At 37.5% G+C, this 16,412-nt stretch overlaps 1 long non-coding RNA gene across 1 annotated transcript; it reads left to right on the forward strand.

Moving 5' to 3' along the window:
• The first annotated feature begins 313 nt into the window (after positions 1-313).
• On the forward strand, positions 314-14,221 carry LOC110309933. The gene is made up of 4 exons (XR_002379770.1): positions 314-487; positions 3,843-4,087; positions 12,751-12,939; positions 14,167-14,221. It is a non-coding gene; the product is annotated as an uncharacterized LOC110309933 (long non-coding RNA).
• The last annotated feature ends 2,191 nt before the right edge of the window (positions 14,222-16,412 follow it).

Raw genomic sequence — 16,412 nt, forward strand, 5'->3', positions numbered from 1 at the left:
GCCATCTTTTATAACCAGGCAAGGCCGCCAGTGGAGGGGCTGGGACAAGATCCCAGCCACAAAACTTGCAACCTACAGTTTCTCCTGCTGCAGACTGTTCTGGGACCAGATCCTAAGAGAAGAGTCATCAAAAAGACTGGAGAGCCTTCTTCCAGCAACTGATGGAAGTGCCCCACAGCCAAACACAAGGCAGAACTCTGGGAGTCCTTTAAAGAACTGGGAGGAAGCTTCTTAGAACAAGTGAGGTCAGAAGCACACTAGGAGAACACAGAACACAGAATTGACTGACGTTGACTCATGAGGGTTCCAGGAGATCAGTAAACATGTAGAGGTCTCCCACAGGTCTTCTGCATACATATCATGGCTAAGTAGCTTGGTGTTTATGTGGCAGTCCTAAGAATGAAGATAGGAAGATATTCTGACTCTCTTGCCTGCCAGTGGGACCATTTTCCCCTGCTTGGTTACCTCTTACAGTCTTGATGTAATGGTATGTGCCAGATCTTACTGTAGCTTGTTATGCCATGTTTGATAGTCACAGAATCTGGGGGAATCTGAGGGGATGGGTGGATCTGGGGGGAAGGGGAGTGGGACAGAAAGACTGAGGGGAAAGGAGAGAGGGAAACTGCAGTTGGGAGGTAATATATGCAAGAAGAATAAAAATAAAAACAAGGAAAGAAATCCTGTGGATGTGCTTTGTCAAAGAAGCAAATTCTCTTTTTTTATGAAGCTTATTCCAGGTACCAGAAAACACTCGGCTCAAATTATAAATGGTACAAGTAGCTGGAAGCAAGAGGAGTGCACACCTCCCAAATCCATCCACATAAATGTGTTTTAATGTAGCATGGTACTGATAATGGCATCTGCACCATAGACTGAGACATCTGCTCTACTTATGTTATCTATGTCTTTAGACTTAAGCTGGACCATGGATTTCAGTCATTACTCCTCTAGTCCTGTGATGTGTTCCTTCTCATTTTTTCATCAGTACAGCTCATCCCCTTGCCTCCCCTCATGCATATTAAGGTGATACAGGCCTCTGTGTCCCATTCTGCTTTTTGTCTTTGTGGGACCTCTGTGCCTGCCTCCATGTCTTATCAAATATCCATTAATTAATTTGGTAGAAGAATTCTTCCCACCACAATCTACACTTCCACATCTAATCATTCTTTTAAATTAAGATATACTAACTAAGTTATTCATTACATTCTGGAGGAACTCGGGTATCTTTAGCAATAAACACTTACATTTCATCCCTAGATAGCAGCCAGGGATAAAAGCAATTCAGCAATAGCCTATAATGCTCTGAGAGTCAGGGTTAGACAACTCAGACCACGAAGAGCTTTTATGTTTCGTTTTGGTTTTTTTGCTAGATACACACACACACACAATCAACAATTAAAACAAAAGAGGCCACAATATTAAATGAGGGTGGGGACAGGGTACATGTACATAGGAAGGGTTAGAAAGAAGAACAGTAAATGGGAGAATAATGTAATTACATTTAAGCTCAAAAAATTTTTCAAGAGACTCTCATAGATGTGTCACAAGCATATTCACTCAAAATTAGTCACTCTGAATTGTAGGATTTACATCTCCATCCTATGCATCTAAGAGACACAGATGTAATTCAAACTTAAAGTGGGTCTAGTATTTACATCTTTTGATCTACTATTACTGTACAGTTGACACTGGAGTCTGGAAAAATGGTTCCATGTTTCATGATAATTTAATAATAAAAACATCTATTACATAATTTCTCAAATTCTTTCACTTGTAGTCACATTTCACAAATATCAGAAAATCTACTTGGGTACTGTTGTATCTTATTCAAAGTTAGCTTTGCTAATAATGTTCAGGAAAGAGTGTGAGTGTAGGGTGTTAGAAATTTAATATTGCCAACAGCAAGAAAAGAATTTTTAGGCTTTATCCTTTTAAATAGTTCCCTACGAAGAAACAAGCTACAAATGCTTCCTCTTTGCTTTTACTAATCATCTCCTTTCACTATATTGAAAATTACATATAGCCTATAAAATGATGAGGAGGTCTAACACCCTTATAGTATTTCCTAAGTCATTTTCATTCATTCTTTTATTGATTCATATACTTGAGAAACCACTGGAAGTCATAGAATATTACAACATTCACTCTTTTTATTAGTTTTAGTACCTTATGAATAATTAACTGACAATTTTCAGGCAAGATGTGGTGTTTCTAAATTTTTGCAGATGAAATTACTCAGAAGGATAAGAGTAAGAACGAGCCTGCTGTGAAGAGCTGGCACAGATATATAGAGTAGATGAACTTCATGGCATGGCAAGGAACCATCTTGTAAAGAATGTTCTCCTTTAATGGAACTCTGGTCAAATTTCTTGCATCAACTTTGAACCTAACAACAGAGACAAATCTGTTTCTTTGTAAAAGTTAAATTGTATGTTTCCTTATTGACTTCACAATTTTATACTTACTTCAAGGATCTTTTTTCTTTAATACTAAAATCCAATAATTAAATGTTTACTATCTTTATGCTGTGTTCAAGGAAATACATTCCAAACAATCACTGTTACAATTTATGTACAAAATATCTCTTCAAGGACCACGTGTGAGTTAAAGGCAGTGTGGTCAGCCCTAGGGAACTAACTGGATGATGAGCACTGGATAAGCCCAATTTTGGATGCTTACCTGAATAGACTACTGAAGAATAGAAAGTGTATCCTAATTAGGGAAGCAGACCACGAAGACAGGTATATCTTACCTCTGGTACCTCCTCTTCTTCTCCCTCCTAATAAAACAGAACATGACTGCAGGGAGAGGATAAACTCAAAACTGAAGGAGTAAAGCAGATGAATACATCCAAGGACCACGAAACAAGATTGAATAGTAAGATCCTTGAAGAAGATGTGGAAGGCAGTGTTCAGTATATAAAGCCAAGTAAAGAAATCAGCAGGTAGAACAGCTCTGTGCCCAAGAAAGAGACAGACATTCTGGATATCTGTTCTCATCAGTAGAAAGATTTTATTTCTAGGACACAGGGATGATAAGTAGACAACATCATACTTTGAGACAATGTGTCCTCAAATTCTCCAATTCCATTTTTTCCACTATTCACCAAACACTCTCTAGTTACCAAAGTATATTTCCATAGCTCACATTATTTTATCCCTGAAAGACAACAGAATAAAAATATTGTAAGCATAGAAAGAAAACTACAAATTTCACATTATGAATTCTTGTTTGTATACAAATGCCTTTTAAATTTGCAGACTTTGGGTCAACCTACTCTATTAAATTGAATCCAGGTGTCCTGGCCAAAAGCAATCTAGTGTGTGGGCTACTCTGACCCCTCCTTATACCGTGAAGAAAATCTATCCTTGGCAATGTTATTGAAATGAGAGGATGCATATTCATCTCATTACTCAAAATAAAGAAATGTTCTGCATTTCTATGCTGTCATTCTGTGTCCCTTCTAATCTTAGAAGTGAAAACATTGGGTCTAAAACTCTTCGCATTTGGAATCCATTTGAGTTGCTTTACCAAGTCGCTGGAAAGATTTACTTTTCTTTCTATGCCTAAAATGCTCAAGTCAAGCCAGTTACTTTCCCTGCACACAAAGCAAATCGCTGTCCAGGTGGCTGAAAAAGTTGTGTACAGAGACGACCTAGCCCCTGACATCCACTCCCTGTGCCTTTCTTTGTTTGGTGACGGAACGCACTGGTCTCCCTGTGTTCCTTGTAGGTAACTGAGACCATTACTAAATGTGACCAGTGACATATAAGCAGAACTGTTGGGAGATAGTTTCCAGATACTTTACGGAAAATAATGTTGGAGATTGTTTTCTTTCCTAGAACTCCTGAAACAGAATGTGGAACAAGTCTCTGAGAGGCCCACTTGACCTGTAGGACTGACAGGGCAGAAAGCTGCATTCTCTGCTGGAATTACACGCTCCATACCGCAAGCATCAAACTATGCCACAACTGTCAACCCAAAGCAAAGAAGATGGATTTGTTTATTTTTAAGAGAAACCAGTTTACAGTCCTTATTCTGACCATAACAAAATCAAGGACATGCAATAAATATTAAGCAACAATATGTAAGTTGTACTAATAACTAAAGGTAATTTTTTGTTTATTTTTGTGATTGTGTTTTAATTACATTTCACTCTTCCCTTTCTACCCTCCAAACCGTCTTATATAATATATATACTTATATACTTATATCTTATATACTTATATCTTATATACTGCAAACTTATGACCTCTTTTTTCATCAATTGTTATTGGATGAATATATGTATTTTATATGTCTAGATTCCCAAATATAACCTACTGCATCCATATAATGTTACTTGTTTATATGTTTTCAGGGATGGCCATTTGACACCAGAGCCCAACTTCTGTGTTCTTCCTAGGAGAAAACCACCTGTCCTGCTCCCAGTCTTCCTCAGTTCTTATCATTCTTTGTCTAGGGTTCAGGATATGTTGGCTATCCTCAGAAAATTTGGCATGTTTGTTGGCCTCCTACTTTTAGCTTATGTTTGAGTCGTCATATTGCTTTTGAATAAATATAAGTATGTTTATTAACTATAAATATGGTATCCTAGAGTTCAGGCTCTGTGCAGATCAGATCTATGTTCTTGTTCCCACCTCTCACTGCCTTTACATTATTATAAAAGGGAGTTGTCTAGTTATGTGCTAAAGCACTAGAAAATCATAAGAAAACAAGGCTGTGAGTTTCATCATTTTATTTTCTTCTGTAGGTCTACCATGTGCTATTTATTTCCAGGAAAAAAATGGTATTCAAGCAATAGGAAGAAACTTCATCTAATAAGAACAAATAAAGCTAAGAAGATGTCCAAACTGGGACTCAGGAAATGCATCCTTTGGCCTGAAGAGTTAATTTTAAATTATAGGAAAATAACAAAACACAAACTAATGAGGTTCAGCTAATGAGGTTAGGTTTCTTTTATGGAAAATCNAAGACTGATNGGAAAACTACAGAAATGGTAGAGTTACAACAATTTCTGGACTAGTATAGATCATTGGAACAAACTGAAGATTGTCTAGTATTATTCAAATATAAATTGCAAAAAACAAGTNTGGCAGCCAGTCTATGGTCCCAAAGTCCACCACTTTCTACTTTACCACACAATCACTGTAAAATGATATGAAAAAATATGGAGTTAACAGAAGACACACTCAAGGTTTTAAACATGACTGTATTAACAGCCTAGATGTGAGAACTATCTTGGCTGAATTCCTTCTAAAAATAGAAGAAGATAGCTTGTTGAATTGATGAACTTTTTTTCTTATGGATACTTTATTCGTTGGATCCTGATTTTTTTTTAACATAAAAGCATTGTGCTATGAAAAAAACACAAAGAGTAAAAGGAAATTAAAGCCAAATAAAAATAATCAATGCTTATTAAATATTCTATGTCCAACATCATAAATCTCAAAGCCATTTAAAAAGTAATTGCCACATTGCAGAGAGGCTGTGGATTTGAAATGTAAAGTGCAGAGAAATTTCCTTTGAATCCCTTCTCGCTCTCCCTACCACAAGGTAGTGCTGGATGTTTAGCTTCAGTTCTAAAATTAAAATGGAAAATCCAAAAAACACTGATTCAACACTCTAGGACAATGGCTTCCTTCAGCCTGCATCGCATGAATAAGCTTTGCCATGTTTAAAGCGGAGCTCTTCTATGAATGAAACTGGAGGGTGGGTGGAATTCCGACAAGGCAATCAACTCCTTTTCAGCTGTGACATCACTCATATCAAGTGAATTTCCTCCCGGTGCTGAGTAAACATAAATAACTGAGAATGTCAATGAGCTCATTGAGTGAGCGTGATTTAAAGTAATGAAGTAATCCTTGATTATAATATTGATTATAAACAAAATTTGTAATGTATGTTAGCAAGGAGAAGATACTTCAGACTATTTTTTCCTTGCCCTCAGATAAACAGAACTTGGGTTTTGCCTGAATCATTTAACCCTTTACTTAGAACAAACCAACCAACAAAACCTCTAAATAATGTATTATTTACATTATTCCATTTCCATCTGGTAGACATGAGTTTAAGTTCCTACTTCCCATGGAACTACACAGTGCCTGAAGAGTTCATGGAAGGATTTTCCTTTTGTCAAGGATGGAGATTATAGCATGAATTAAAAGAAAATTTCTATAGGTTAAAAGAATCCTATATATTTGAAGCTAGAGAGTACAGTTAACTCAGAGGATGACCTGATGCATTTTAAAATAATACCCTGCAGGCAGGAGAGACTGTTCTTCAGGAGTATCTGAGGTCACTTCCCAGCATTTTTCTCAGAGCTCACAACCACCTAAGACTCCACTTTGATGGAATCCAACACCTTTGCTGACCTCCAAGGGTCATGAGCATGCACGTGGTATACAGATGTATATGCAGGCAAAACACCCATGCACACAATTAAAAACAAAGACATCTTTGAGAAGATAATATTTTCGTATTTGTATCTTTAGCTAATGAAATCAAAGTGGAGTGCTCGCTGTGAGTGGACATGTCTGGCACACACTAATATTTATATCAAGTACCTGGATAGAAAAAAGCTGGAAAAGAGCTTGCAAATATCCTCCACCTTACCAGGAAATGATTACACACTTGGGTGGGCTATGTGTGCTTTCCATTTATTCTTACAACCTTGCTGTAACTTTTATCGCAGTAAGAATTACATAAAACATCTACTTGTCTCCTTTTGTGCAGCAGGGACTATGCTAAGTGCATTAGCTCAATCTTTAAAGCATGGATTTTTTTCCCTATCTACCCCATTTTACCATTTAAAAAAAAAAGTTCTGTAATTTGCCACAGTCCACTGCTGTGCTGGGCCATCCTCAGGGCTCAGGAGTCTGCCTTCTGTCAATATTTCATTATCCACCCTTTACAGGTGACTTGGTGACTCAGGCAGGAAGTACCTGTGACCAGAGTCAGTGTGTGAACTGTTCAGAGAATTTGAAAATGGTACAGATGTTTATGAGGCTGGTAACTGCATGAGTGTGGGAAAGTTGTCTCTTCCTAAACCTGTATTTCTCCTTTGTAGTCACAAGATGAGTGTTCTATGGTATAAAGACAGCATGTATTTTTGCTATGAAAAATGTCTTCACTGCTTTCTGGATGCAAATGTAGCATTAAAATTACTAAAATACAAAAGCAACTTGCTTAAGAAATAAAGCTCCCGTCCCTTTTATCTATTTTTAATGGTTTGTAATTATTTTAGATAGAAATATCTATATGGCTAGCAAAGAACTGTAACTCTCCAGAATGTAAAACTGAGCTTGTGGTCTTCTGTCTGAAGACTAAGTCTCAGGTAATTTCCTTTATTCTGATCTTATGCCCCATAACTAGAGAAAAATTACTAATTTCTAACCACATGTTTTCCCTCTAGTTGCCAAGAACCTCGCAGCAAACCTAAAGCATTTAAAACAGCTCCATCATCGAGATACAAAAATAAAGACAGCAATATTTTCTTCTTTCTGCCCTTATTTGTGATGAACATATCCTGTGTATGTCTGTATCTTCTGAAATGTTTTTTGGCTGTCCACCAGGAACTCATTTCAAGAAAAAAATATAACTCTCTCATTTCAGAAAGGATATTTCCTTCGGCTTTTCTGCTAGACCCCTGTTTGAGTCTGAGCAGGTCACTAGAGGCTTAGAACATCTTGCTGACAGGATAAGGCCCCTGTCGGATGCTTATGGCTTAACTAAGTTCCAAGTGGACTTCATTTGGCAGATGCCATTCTGCAATGATGTCACAAGGTACCCAGTAGCCAGTGACCTGCAGAACATGGTTGTACTAACAGCTTTGTCCCTTTGAACCCAGAGAAATGTGGTCTTCCCAGTCTGTACAGCACAGAAAACCTGGAAGAAATGAAACTGGTTCAGAACAACTGTTTCATAAATTTCCAGGGAAAAGATTTGTTAACTTTTGAAAATGTTTCTTGGTAGAGAGAAGGGTGAGAGGAAACACTTAGTAGCTATGTCCATAGCAGGTACCTAATACTTTAAAAGAACTGTTCATGAATATTATTTTGGTTTCTTTATATATAAATGTTAATTTCCAAAACAGCAAATTAGGTTTCTTGGCCCAGATGGACCCTAGAATAAAACTATAGAAGGAATATAAGGCACAGATTTTCAAATTCCAAAGAAAAACTGGTTGTGGAAATCCAGTAACATTAGAATTCGTGAGGACATTTACAAGGACACATAGGCTGTGCCTCTTATTCCCTTTTCCCAGGAATTCTGAAGCTATATGATCATATAGAATGTCCTCAAACTTCTTCAAGTTTTCAAGTCTTCAAGTCACAAGTCTAAAGGCTTAGCGAATACTAGAGGTTTGATTGACTGCCTGATGAGGCTAAGTTATACTTTCCCATCTCTCATCACTGCAAAAAGTATCCACCCAACCATTCTATCAGCTACTCAAGATGAGACAGTTTCACTCAACATTTATCTGTTCAAAATCCCTACTTGATGTCTCACCACCCAAAAGCACTCTAGTATTAATAATAAACACAAACACACTTTAACCAAATTCTTTTCCATGTAGAGTTTATCAGTCTACAATTAATTATCCATCAATAAAAATATGACCACTGGGCAATGGGGAGGAGACAAACATATTAGTAATATTTAAAGAATTCGGGAATTTCAGGGAATGAATACTAATAAGCAATAAGCATCTAAGTGGAAAGGCAAAATCTAATTGCAAAATTTCCAAGTGAATTGTTTCATAGTCGCTTTAGGGAGAGAAGAGTTAATAGCTTGTCAACTTGAAACCATAGCATCTCTCCTGCAAATATCACCACAGAAATATCAGTGATGCTCAAAGGCTAAACAAGACAGTGTGTACAATACATGACTTCTATCAGAAACTCTGTATTTGTAGTTGAAATCACCCTAGTTACCGACTAAAAAAATTCCATTTTGAAATGTTAATGAGAAACTCTTCAGTGACTTGAACAGCATGAATTATCTAATACCATCATACTTTTGTGACTCTTTCTATGACATTTATTCAGTTTAATAATATTATCTAAAAATTAATCAAACAGTTTAGCAAGAAATTAAAATATTAAATATCATTTACCCACATAATTACTTCCTAACTATTAAATTTCATCTTTGTAATATAGTACAGAAATAAAGATAAGCAATTAGCCAGTTATCACTTTATATAACTCTTAGTTCGTGCTTATTACACTGAATAAAAGAAGTATTATTATCCTTCAAATGGAGATGCCACATATTTAAAAGCATAAACAACATTAGCTAACTCTATTTTTAAATTGGAAATACCTTTAATTCAGAAAAAAATGAGAAAAATATAAAACACCATGAATTTAAAATATTTACTTATTTAATGTGCCTGTGTGCATGGCTGTGTTTACATATATGTACTGTGTGTGTAGAGAAGCCTGGAAGGTGAGAAGAGGGGTTGAGTACCCTAGAACTTGAGTTGATAAGGTTGTGAGCCACAATGAGGGTGCTGGGAACTGAACCTGGGTTCTCTGTCTGAGCAGTAAGTGCTCCTAGCCTCTGGGGCACCACTTCAGGCTCAGGAGCATGGTTTTATTTGAGAAGCTTGAGAATCAATGTTTGATATGTTGTCAGGCATGAGTATTTTTATTGTTCAACTCCACCAATAAATTGCTATCTCTCTTGTAACTACAATATAATCACCAACATTAGAAAATGTACACCTACCTGCTGTGTGTGTGCGTTCCGTGGGTTCCACTGTGGTGTCTCAACTGTTCCACCCAGAATCTGGAAATGAGTGATCATGGCTTTAGATTTTAGACATTTCCCCATGTTTCCCTGTAGATCCACTCTCTCCCTGACTCTCAAGGCATTGACATTTTGAACTCTACTTGCTGCTGACCATTTAGTGCACCATGGGTTGTTTCTGCTGGACACTCTATCTAGAACTCAGACTTACTTGTTTGAGTCGAATTATCAGGAAGCAAGGAATACTGTTCTCAAGGCTTCACTTTTAAAACTCACTCACTGAATCTATCTTTGAAAAATATATTTTGACAATTCTTTCTAATAAGAGCAGTGCCTGGACATTAGGATTAGAATACTTCCAAAAAAAAAAAAAAAAGATAAGGAAGTTAGTATCTATAGCATGATTTTTTTTATTCCATTTATTCAGAATATCATTAAATATCATATATGTTTATATGATTATGATATATATGATTATATGATTTATATAATGTTTATATCATTAAATAGAAAAGATTGTTCATATACATATTTCACCTAATAGATATAAAATATTAACAGAAGTATCTTGTATGCTAACGAAGACGATACAGAAGTAGGGGCACAAATCATCCCAACAGAAGCCTTTGTGTGCAGAGGGCATCATGTTTTACTCAAGAAAACTGGTTCTCACGCAGCTAGCTTCAATAGGAAGGAAAAAATATTTCTCATTCACTGGTATTCTAAACATCATACACGGCGCTGCTTTTCCATTTACTTGAATAATAGCTTTGAAAAGCATTGCAAATCCCCTAGTTTGTATTTCCTACGCAAACTGTCTTAATCACAGGCAGGAGGTCTGTGAACTAACTTGATGGATCTCAGCCCTTCCTTCTCCTTCTCACTGCCCACCCCACTCACAACATCTAGAGATTTCTCTAAACAGGAGGGATAATGGAGGCCCCCTCTCTGATTGAAAGCATATTGAAGCATAATGGACTACAAGGACACATATCATGGGTGACATTGGTGAAAAATCTTGCAGCAAGAGCGTCTTTCCCACGGGAGTCATCGGTGCCTGCGGGAGGGCTGGTCATCTCTCTTCAATCCGTTCCCTCAGCAGGGATGTGCTGAGTGGAAGAGCCAAGCTGCCATATGGCATATTAAAGATCTTGCCTAATAAATCTAGCTAAGCAGGCCGTGCCTTCAAGCTGCCTCTTTCCGATATATGTATATAGTGCAGTTTATTGGTTGTTACCAACATCTGTGCTGGGTACTGAGGACAGTTCGTATCCCACACTGAAGGTGTTGGTTCTCCATTATCTGCATCATTGACTTTGAATGTTAGAAGTATATTTTCCTGATGATACATAGCTGCCTTTATGTGGTCCTGTAGAAATAAAATGTACAATGAAACATGATGCTGAGAGAAATGGAGGGGGGCTTTTAACCTTTTATTGTATTCTTGTATATGCTTGTATGGTTGAAAAAATACATGCGGTACACTCAGAGCTGAAGATGGAGAGGTAAGTAGGATCTCCAGCGAGGACTGTTAAAATAATATCCTTTCAGCACAACAGGGCTTGCTTCTGTAGCTGTCTAACACAGTGGCACACTTTTATGTGATTTCAGAAAATGAGTTTATTCATTTCAAATGCTTCTCCGGGTCATTTCTGTCAATACTAAAAAAGAAGACAAAGGGATGTAGTTGAACAACCCTGTGCAGAAAGACGACTAACTAAACCTTTTCCAAGATGGCACTTTGTCACAAAAGGAGAGGAACACTGACAAAGTTATTGCCACAGCTAAAGAGAAAAACTGTCATCTGAGACATGATTTTCCATGATGTTTCTGCAGCTATGGAAACAGAAAATTGCCCAAGAAAGGAGGACATGAATTGCTGATTAGCTTCATGCTGCTTCTGGTAGCACTCTGCAGTTGCCGTGGGCAGCTCTGAGAGGTGACAAGTACAGTACCCACTTTGTTAATCTATCCCTGATTATTTTTTTTTAATAAAACACATGATCTCTTATTTCTCTGTTTGATCACCTCATTACCAAGTTAAACCAGATGTACCATAGTTGATATATATATATGTTTGTTAATTTTTCTGTTGGTTCTTATGCTTTTGTGTCCATTAATGTCATGTGGCAGCCATTACTGGCTCCATCTTGGAAGTTAGAAACATTATTTCCCTTTTATCTTTAGCATCCAAAGTAAGTCTTACTTCTGACACCCCATGACACTAATATTATCTTAAGGCATAGATTTATTCATATATTTGATGTCAAAGCAATCTTGGAAACCACAGATCTGAATGATGGTCTTAAAGAATTTACAGCTACGTCTTCAGAGCAATCAAGATATATTCAGAGGAGTAAAGCCTGTCTCTGAATGGGCTGCATTATACAAAACCATGAGTTTGGAGCTTTTGTAAGATAGTTCGCCGGTTCTACAAAGGAAGGACAGAAGGAGGGAAGGAAGAAAGGAAAGAGAGAGATGATGTCATTAAAAATACAGAAATGGAAAAGGCAATTATTTTAGAGTAAACATTTATTTACTACTTATCATGTAAAGCCACCTGCCACTGGATAGTCCTTTCCAGTGCCAAGAGCGAGTAAGATCATGTGAGTTTCCCATCCTTGGTAGTGTCAATCACCTACAGAGGCTAACTCATTTTAACCACCAGGTGGCAATGACTCACCACCGTTTATTATGTATACGTTGGCATGGCCATACTCTGTGCTCATTGCTAGAAACCTTCTGCACACTAGTGTGATCTTGGCCACTAGTGAGGGGAACCTGTCCTTACCAGAGGAGTGTCACTGTGTCTAGAAGTTACTGTAATGGCTTCTTCTCGATTCCAATGCTAAAAGTCATGGGTGGGTTTGTTTGTTTTTTTGTTTGTTTGTGTATGTGTGTGTTCTAGCCAGATAGATGTGCCAAAGTATTACTTAATAGCAGCATTAAGTGGGAAGAATGCATGTGAGTACCCTCATTTCTCTTTGCTGACAGTATTTCAGAGAGCTGCTGGAAGCCTTCACATCTATAATGTACTGCTTCACGTTGACACTCATGAATCCAGAATGGAGGACTCAAGGCTAGCTTTGCAGAGGGCTGAGAACAAGGAGTCTTTAGAAAGAGAAGAAAGGGGTATATGAAGATCAAAGAGAAAGGAAGCTGCTGTCCAAATAGCAGTATAAGGTACGGATGCGGCACAGAGATTCTGTACTCTGGCTTGCTGAGATCACATCTGGTCTTACAGTCACAGTTCTCGGGTAAGAGGGTGAGTCTCTCTGCTCTAATCCTTTTCATCTCTTCCAAAGAGGCCTTGGGCTTTAAATAAACTACTGTGTCTCAGTCACTTTGAACTAAAATGTGTACTTATGAAAACAAATCCCAGGTAAATTAGCGTATTAAATCTGCCAAATATTCCTTTTTCAAAAGATTTATTTTAGTTTATATTTACATATGTGTAGTGTGTAAGTTTCTGTGTATGTACAGGTGAGTTCAGATGTCCTGGGAAGCCAGAGGTAGCAGGATACCCTCTAGCTGGGATTCAGGCAGTTGTGGGTGCATTCCCCAGGACTGAACTCAGGCCTTGCCATAGGAGTATGTGTCCTTCCTGGCTGAGCAGTGACTCCAGCCCTGCTATGTCTTTCTCAGTCCTTAAATGTCTCACGTCATCTCCTGTCATAAACAAGAAGGTTGAGAGGACAGGGAGAAAATTAAGCCCTCGTCCACTGACTGTGCTTTTTTTGAGTCAGTGTGGTAAATAATTATGGAAATATATACAAATTCAGAAAAGAGACTACCTCAACCACACATTCAAATACCTACCCATGGAGAAAACTAAGAAACGCCATCGACTCAAACCACACTTCCAAGGCTGATTAAAACAGGTGAGGCAGCTCACCTGTATTTCCAGTATTTTCCATCACAAGCAGTTGTTTAAATGAAGTTTTATAAAAAATTGCTGTGAAATGTGACCTTACAGCATGACTGACAATACTCAGCCTCCTCCAGTCTGATTGTTTGTGTTCCTCTCTAGACTTGCCTTATCCTCCCCCCCCCCCTTATTATGAGCCACAGAGCTGCCACCGCCATCCTGGCGAGATATCTGGTAAACACTTTATGAGACGGGCGAAGCTTTTAGAATTCCTTTTGAGCTTTGTTAAATTGAACGTGTGAAAATAAAGTTGTCCGGTGTGAAGGAGAGAGAGCATTTTTTAGTCTGCTTGGAGAGATGAAATCACGCAGGGAGCGGGAGCTGGCAGGCCTGATTTAGTCACTGCCAAACCCATCAGCATTATTCATTCTGATTGATTAAAGAAAACATTCCGTTTATTTTCATAGAGAGATACAGCTACATCTGGTGAGCTGTTGTATCCCATTGCAATTCATGCGGGTTGTTTTATTGTTATTTTGCAGAATGAAGATGACTTCTACACAAATAATAAGGCGATGATAAATAACTCAACAGTGGTTTTCCTTGTTTTTTGTTGGTGTTCTTTTTTTTTATTATCTTGCCAGAGAAAAAGAGACCTAAAAAAAAATTAAAGAAAATGAAAGCTACCATACCCTAATATTGTAAGTTTGGTGTAAGATGTCTATACTACACTGCTGCAGTTATTATCAGGTTAATGATAAACTGTTCTGTCAAGCTGCTCACAGTGTTTGATGACCCTCTTATGTATATGTTTGTAAGCTTGGGTTTCCCTAGATTAAAATATATTTTGTGATAAAAGATTTTCTTTTGAGAATTAAATAGCTCATATTGAACTCTCATGAGCTGTGATTCAGTGTGTCTCAACTATGTGTCCTATGTTGTCCAAAGGATAAAAGAATGACATTTTCCTGGTCTTTGAAATTTCAGTTTGCTGTATGCTCTCCTGCCTCTGAATTTAGAATATAGTTTATGCCAAATGTGAGTTAGGAGAGACAATGTCTGGCAGTGACCTAATTGGAATATCCTCTGCTTGATAATGATTTCATGTACTCACTGAGGTAACAGTTCTTTGTAAGGGCTCAGCTGATTTAAAAGAAGAAGCAGAAGAAAAGAAAAAAGAAAAAAAAAGAGTTCCATTTAGAAAATCACCGTACCTCATCAAAGCAACACCTCATTTGCTGAACTGTGAATTTATAGAAACAGTTTTCAAATAGTATTTCTTGACAGATTGTGATGTGCAAGCAGATGCGGAAGTCCAATCAAGTACTCTATACCATGAGAGAAAAGACCTTAAAATGAATCATCTTGGGAGGCTGCCTTTGAATGTTCAGTAAGTGTTCCCAACCAGTACCCACCTAAAAGTGTGAGGATCTGGACTAGGGGAAGAGCAGGCAAGACTGGATTTCCATCCAGTACAGATAATTCCATTGACGTGTATACTAAGAAAACCACTTCCCTGTGATTTAGCAGAAAAGTCCATTGGACTTTCTGCCACTGGTGTGTTGAGTTAGCACCCTTCCTACACATTTAAGAAGTCCCAGGGCACGAGGGCTTGGAGCTGAGCACAAGTTATTGTTATCACCTGTAGTGTTCCTCTTTGGGCAGAGAATTACCCTGCATAGGGTTCAAACTGGGTTATGTTACATTTTTTTTCTAACTCTATGACCAACCCAAATCACCTAGTTACGCAATTCTTTTTACTGACAGTCAAAATGACAAAAAAGAACAGAAGGTATATTTTAAAGTTTGTCTGTGTTACTTCTTTAAGAAAAAATTTTGCAGAGTTAAAGGATGCAAGAGTTCTACCAGCCATACCTCCTTACACTCAAAACCTAAGTTAATTCCAAGAATGGTTTCACATGTGTCTTTCAATTTGTAGAATCAAAGAAGTTCATTTTGTTAAGGGCAAAATATCTAATATTGTAAATGTTATTCTAAAATTATTTTCTAGGTTTAACATTAAGATAAAATGACTTGTTCAGTAGACACACACTGAACACAAAACTAGGAAAATCTTACTGCCAAGTGTCACGACATGACCAATACTTTAGTTAAATTAAGAAAATAAAATCGACAACAATTTTGTGCCTTCTGACTATAGAAATATTTTCCATACTTGTATCCAAAATGATATAGCTTTTCAAATATATGTAGAAATGCATAAGGCACTTACTACACTAACACATATGCTTTCACATACATACATATGTACAAAGCATGACTGCGGGCTGGGGATATGGCCCAGCAGGGAAAGCTCTTGCCTGACAAGCATTTGGGCCTGAGTTTAGGTCCCCAGAGCCACTTTAATTTCAGGCACAGCAGCATGTGTTTAGAATTCCAACACTCATATGGCACGATGGAATTTATATACGGGAAAATTCCCATACATTTTTGAATCTTTCAAGCTATTGTTGCCTGGATTGTTATACTTTTTGCCAAGACTGACCCTGGATAGGGCTCAAACTGGAATAGGATACATTTTTTTTTTAGTAACCCTCTGACAATCCCAAATCACCCAGTCAAGCAATTATTCTTAAAAATAGTCAAAATGATACATACCGTGGCACATACACAGTCTGGCCTATCTGAACAAGAAAAAAAAAAAAAAAAAAAAAAAAAAAGGCCTCTGGTAACTAACATGGTGGACACTGAGGACAGACAGCTGAGATTGACTGTTCATCCCAACACTCATGTGTATGTGTACCAAACTCACATAAAAACATCCACA

The sequence above is a fragment of the Mus caroli genome, chromosome 14 (assembly GCF_900094665.2).
Source record: "Mus caroli chromosome 14, CAROLI_EIJ_v1.1, whole genome shotgun sequence".
Classification (NCBI taxonomy): Eukaryota; Metazoa; Chordata; class Mammalia; order Rodentia; family Muridae; genus Mus; species Mus caroli.